The sequence below is a fragment of the Pseudonaja textilis genome, chromosome 3, assembly GCF_049901715.1.
Source record: "Pseudonaja textilis isolate UNSWEBS1 chromosome 3, rPseTex1.2, whole genome shotgun sequence".
NCBI classification, from domain to species: domain Eukaryota; kingdom Metazoa; phylum Chordata; class Lepidosauria; order Squamata; family Elapidae; genus Pseudonaja; species Pseudonaja textilis.
In genome coordinates this window covers 192,186,627-192,192,626 of record NC_141992.1, presented here as the reverse complement: position 1 = coordinate 192,192,626, position 6,000 = coordinate 192,186,627, and the positions used below count along the sequence as shown (strand labels likewise).

The window sequence follows — 6,000 nt, the reverse complement described above, 5'->3', positions numbered from 1 at the left end:
AGGTGAAACCTTGGCAGAGGACAAAAAATTACAGTCCAGATGGACATGCCAAAACAGACTTGAGCTCCAGATTGGCAAAAAGGATTGAGAAGAGGATGTATATTTTCCCCTTATTTATGCTAGAATAGGAGAGTTGGAAGGGACTTTGGAGGTCTTCTAGTCCAACCTTCTGCCTACGCAGGAAACCCCACACCACTTCAGACAAATGATTATCTAACATCTTTTTAAAAACTTCCGGTGTTGGAGCATTCACAACTTCTGGAGGCAAGTTGTTCCACTGGTTAATTGTTCTGTCAGGAAATTTCTCCTTAGCTCTAAGTTGCTTCTCTCCTCGATTGCTTTCTAAGCTTGTCCTGCCCTCAGGGGCTTTGGAGAATAGCCTGACTCCCCTTTCTTTGTGGCAGTCCCTGAAATATTAGAACACTGCTATCATATTTGTCCTAGTCCTTCTTTTCTATTAAACTAGACATATCCAGTTCCTGAAACCGTTCATGTTTTAGCCTCTAGTCTCCTAATCATCTTTGTTGCTCTTCCCTGCACTCTTTCGAGAGTCTCAACATCTTTTTTACATCATGGCGACCAAAACTGGATGCAGTATTCCAAGTGTGGCCTTACCAAGGCATTATATAAAGTGCTATTAACTCTTCATGAGCTCTTGATTCTATCCCTCTATGTTGGTTATAGTTTATGGGAAGCCAGATTGAAAGAAGGTGAATGTGGTTTTAAAATTGTTATTAGACACTTTGGTGCCCTGTGCTATGCTGGCAACAACTCAACACCAGTGAGGAAGGCTTTTCGGTTAACTGATTTTCTACCAACAGCATGGAATTAAATGTTGGGTTCCCTCTCCTTTCTCTTCATGTGACTTTATATTTAGAAAGCCTGTTGACATTTAATCGAAGTATTTTCTGCCTGTTTGCTTCCTCTGATTGCACCCATAGTAGATAACCACCTTTCTATAATAGGCAAGCTTGAAAGAAAGTATATCTCAGGTTATTCTTAAAGAGTCATTGAGCTGAGTGATGTGAAAATTGAAGTCATCCATCTACGAAAAAGATTCATAATTGAAGAAGATTCTTTTGCGCAGGATAATTACAAAAAAACCCCACTGTTTATTTACATCTGTTCAAAGTTACAATAATAAGTGATGAAACACTTTGGAGTTAAAACAAAGATTCCGAAAAGCTATTTTGTGTTACAAAGTTTAGGACAAAAAAAAGAGAGAGAAAAAGAGAGAGAGAGGCGCAACATAAAAATTGTACTGTTGTTTCATCTACAAACTGGCTATAGTTTTGGAGGCACGTTGGTGAAGGAAGGATTTTGAAGCTGTCCATATCCATGATGAAATCCCTGGAAAACAGCAGAACAAAAGACACACAGTTGTTTTATATATATAGATATATATATATATATATAACATTAATAACAATTGATAGTTCTCTTGGGACTTTCATGTTGTAAGGATGGAAAATAGCAATTAGAAAGAGTAATAATTTGTTTGAGAAGGAATAGCAAATTAACATTGCCCTGGCTTTACCGTTTGGTAGAAATGATCTACGACTGAAATAGCAATAACACTTATTATATACTGCTTCACAGTGCTCTACAGTCCTCTCTAAGCAGTTTACAGAGTCAACATATTGCCCCCAACAATCTGGGTCCTCATTTTACCCATCCCAGAAGGGTGGAAGGTTGAGTCAACCTTGATCCTGGTGGGATTTGAACTGCCAAATTGCAGGCACCCGGTAGTCAGCAGAAGTGGCCTGCAGTACAGCACTCTAACCACTGCGCCGCCAAAGCTTAAAACAGCAAGCTCCACATTAAAAGAGACTTTTTAATATTTCATGTTTCAAACGTAATCTAACATGGATATGTCAAGAACAGGGCTGTCATTATTTTGACTGCCTGTGACTTGAGCTGTAGCATAACACAGTAGTCCCCCACCTTCTTGGCTCTGCGGAGTAGCAGCATTGGCGGCAGCAGAGGGGGGGGGTGAGAGGGATGGTTTTGTGGGTGTGTCTGCCGCGTACACAAATGAAGCTTTGCGTGTGTGTCTACTTGCCCACCACTTGCGCAGACCACTTCTCAACAGGCTGCAGTCAACAGTACCGAGTTGTGGACTGGGGATCCCCAACATAACAAAATCTGATTCTGACTGGGATTTACAAAGCTGCAAGCATGAGCTACCTATATGTGCAAAAAATCAAATTACAGTGGTACCTTGGTACTCATCCTGGAGGCGCGAGGTGTACCAAACGATTTTTTCCCATAGGGAATAATGCAGTGAGACACAAGGCAGATGAGAGCGACATGTTCTAGCTTGTGCATTGAGTACCAAACAAATGGTAAGTACTAGGACAAAATTTTCACATTGAAAATTGAGTATCAAATTCGATGAGATTCAAAGCAGTAGAGTCCCAAGGTACCATTATACCTCAGGTGTGTGCGTGTGTGTGTATGTGTGTGTGTGTGTGTATATATGTTTGTGTGTGTACTGTATATATAATGTATATGTATATATATTGTATATGTATATAATTTTTCAGAAAAAATTTCAATAAAACCAATTTCTAGAACATTAAAAGCACTATAGATCTCATTAATTGACTTGATTGTTTTGCTTCTTCTATGTTTTGCCTTACAACAGTTCATTTTATCCCATTGTCTGCTGTATTTGGTTCAATTGGTTAATATTTTAAAAATATATGCAAAAAAAACCCTGGCAATTGGTCTGGAAATCTCCCAATTTGATGTTTTGTGACTTTAAGCTTACTGTTGTTACCATCTATTAATCAAAATAGTGAATGAACTACATCATTAATCAGAATGGTGAACGGACTTTTCCTCTTATAGATGTATGATTCAGATATGCAGATATACACTGCTCAAAAAAATAAAGGGAACACAAAAATAAGACATCCTAGATCTGAATGAATGAACTATTATTAAATGCTTTGTTCATTACATAGTTGAAAGTGCTGACAACAAAATCAAACAAAAATTATCAATGGAAATCAAATTTAACAACCCATGGAGGTCTGGATTTGTAGTTACACTCAATATTAAAGTGGAAAAAAAAAAACTACAGGCTGATCCAACTTTGATGTAATGTCCTTAAAACAAGTCAAAATGAGGCTCAGTAGTGTGTGTGGCCTCCACGTGTCTGTATGACTTCCCTACAACGCCTGGGCATGATCTTGATGAGGTGGTGGATGGTCTCCTAAGGGATCTCCTCCCACACCTGGACTAAAGCACCCCCCAACTCCTGGACAGTCTGTGGTGCAACGTGGCGTTGGTGGACGGAGCGAGACATGATGTTCCAGATGTGCTTAATTGGATTCAGGTCTGGGGAACGGGTGGGCCAGTCCATAGCATCAATGCCTTTGTCTTGCAGGAACTGCTGACACACTCCAGCCACATGAGGTCTAGCATTGTCGTGCATTAGGAGGAACCCGGGGCCAACCGCACTAGCATATGGTCTCACAAGGGGTCTGAGGATCTCATCTCAATACCTAATGGCAGTTAGGCTACCTCTGGAGAGCACATGGAGGGATCTGTGGCCCCCTAAAGAAATGCCACCCGACACTATTACTGACCCACTGCCAAACCGGTCATGCTGGAGGATGTTGCAGGCAGCAGAACATTCTCCACAGCGTCTCCAGACCCTGTCATGTCTGTCCCATGTGCTCAGTGTGAACCTGCTTTCATCTGTGAAGAGCACAGGGCGCCAGTGGCAAATTTGTCAATCTTGGTGTTCTCTGGCAAATGCCAAACGTCCTGCAGTGTTGGGCTGTGAGCACAACCCCCACCTGTGGACGTCGGGCCCTCATACCACTCGCATGGAGTCTGTTTCTGAGCAGCCACATGCATATTTGTGGCCCACTGGAGGTCATTTTGCAGGACTCTGGCAGTGCTCTTCCTGTCCCTCCTTGCACAAAGGCGGAGGTAGCAGTCCTGATGCTGGGTTGTTGCCCTCCTACGGCCTCCTCCACATCTCCTGATGTACTGGCATGTCTCCTGGTAGCGCCTCCATGCTCTGGACACTACGCTGACAGATACAGCAAACCTTCTTGCCACAGCTTGCATTGATGTGCCATCCTGGATGAGCTGCACTACCTGAGTCACTTGTGTGGGTTGTAGACTCCATCTCATGCTACCACTAGAGTGAAAGCACTGCCAGCATTCAAAAGTGACCAAACCATCAGCCAGAAAGCGTAGGAACTGAGAAGTGGTCTGTGGTCACCACCTGCAGAACCACTCCTTTATTGGGGATGTCTTGCTAACTGCCTATGCTTTCCACCTGTTGTCTATTCCATTTGCACAACAGCATGTGAAATTGATTGTCAATCAGTGTTGCTACCTAAGTGGACAGTTTGATTTCACAGAAGTGTGATTGACTTGGAGTTACATTGTGTTGTTTAAGTGTTCCCTTTATTTTTTTGAGCAGTGTATAAATTCTAAATTAAAGCTAAGCAACCTATTGCTTATACTCTGGACTAAAAACAGAGATTAACATTTTCAGATTTTTTTTTTCTCTGTATATCAGGAGTATCCAACCTTGGCAACTTTAAGACAGATGGACTGCAACTCCCCAGCCAGCCATCTTACTCTAAGACTTCTAAATTATACTTCCTTTAAAATAAATAAATAAATAAATGAGAGAATATTTTCTTCGGAAGATCATGCATTTGGAAAGAAATATTGCCTAAGCAGAAATTTAACTTTTAATGAGAACAAGGAAAAAAAGATCTATCATCATTATGAAAAAGTATGTATAAAAACTGCATTATTTTCAAGAATCATAAAAACTAAATGCTTTTTCTCGTAAACCTAGACCAATATTGAATAGTTTGGATCTGAATAAGTTAGATGTGCAGATAATTGGTAAACTGAATCAATATCTGTACTTAAATGCATTAAATTAAAATGAAGAATCAATTGGTTCATTTCTGAAACACGAGTACCTATATTCTATGCATTAGACAGCCATTTCATTTCCTTCTCATGGGGAAAAGATCATTCTAGACTACACAGTAATTACGAGTCCTTAATTAACTGACAGACCAAAACAGAAAAATATTAACTTTGGGAAGAGGAAGACCCAAAAAACTAGTCAACACAACCCCCTTAAATCTCATACTTAACCTTAACTTTTATTTAGGCAGATTAATTCAGAAACCTTTGGTCTAGATAGAACAAAAAACAAACAGATGCAAATTCTGGATGTACAAAAAGAAATGATGCTGTTCAGCTGCCAAATTAGCGGAGTTACCTTGTCAAATCTCCACAACTGTTTTGAGAAATACAGACAATAGCACAAAAATTGACATTTTTTATCAATTTTAAAATGGCCCAATCTGAATCAGTGGATCCACTCTGGCTTTTAGCAATTGCTTACTCATGACACTATAGTACAGGTATCTTCAAGTTATGATGGCAACTTCCATTGCTAAACAAGTCAGTCGATAAGAGAGGCAGACTTGATTTTACTGTTTTTGCCACGGTCGTCAGTGTTCTGACCCGGCCTTCGCAGAAGGATTAAACAGACTCTCCGCAAAGAAAAACCCCTCTGGGAATTAACTGCATTCACCAACAGAAAGTCCAGGCAAGAGTCCTGCAAGAAGTCAATAGTCCTTATCAGCTCGTTATGATATATGCAAAGTTGTGAGTTCCCAGCCCAGAGGCTGCCAATTAAGTCAGTTCAAACAGAGAAATAGACATCAGTTCTGGCAAGGCAGTCTTTGTCCCACGAAACAAACATAAGGAGCAAACTTTCCAGAAATGCGAATAGTTGTATGCGACAATCAAACCACTCCCCTTTCCTCCTATTTATTCTCCAGCCAGGGAGGGGCCAGTCAGTGGCCATGTTTGTTTTGCTTCCTGAGCTGGTTCATTGTCCTCCGTTGTTCACCTCTCCTATCTGCTCTGTGCATACGCGCATCCAGAACGGGCCCCAGCTGTTCCTCCTCCTCACTCATCTCTGACTCCAAAGGCAGCTGC

General features: G+C 41.0%; 1 protein-coding gene across 1 annotated transcript in view; it reads right to left on the bottom strand.

Annotated features, from left to right (window-relative positions):
* Positions 1-1,099: 1,099 nt before the first annotated feature.
* Positions 1,100-6,000, bottom strand: part of KHDRBS3 (KH RNA binding domain containing, signal transduction associated 3) — a 117,742-nt gene continuing 112,841 nt past the window's right edge. Inside the window, exon 11 of the transcript XR_003374378.2 lies at positions 1,100-1,350. The gene's annotated coding sequence lies outside the window, so the exon portion shown is untranslated. The remainder of the gene's footprint in view (positions 1,351-6,000) is intronic.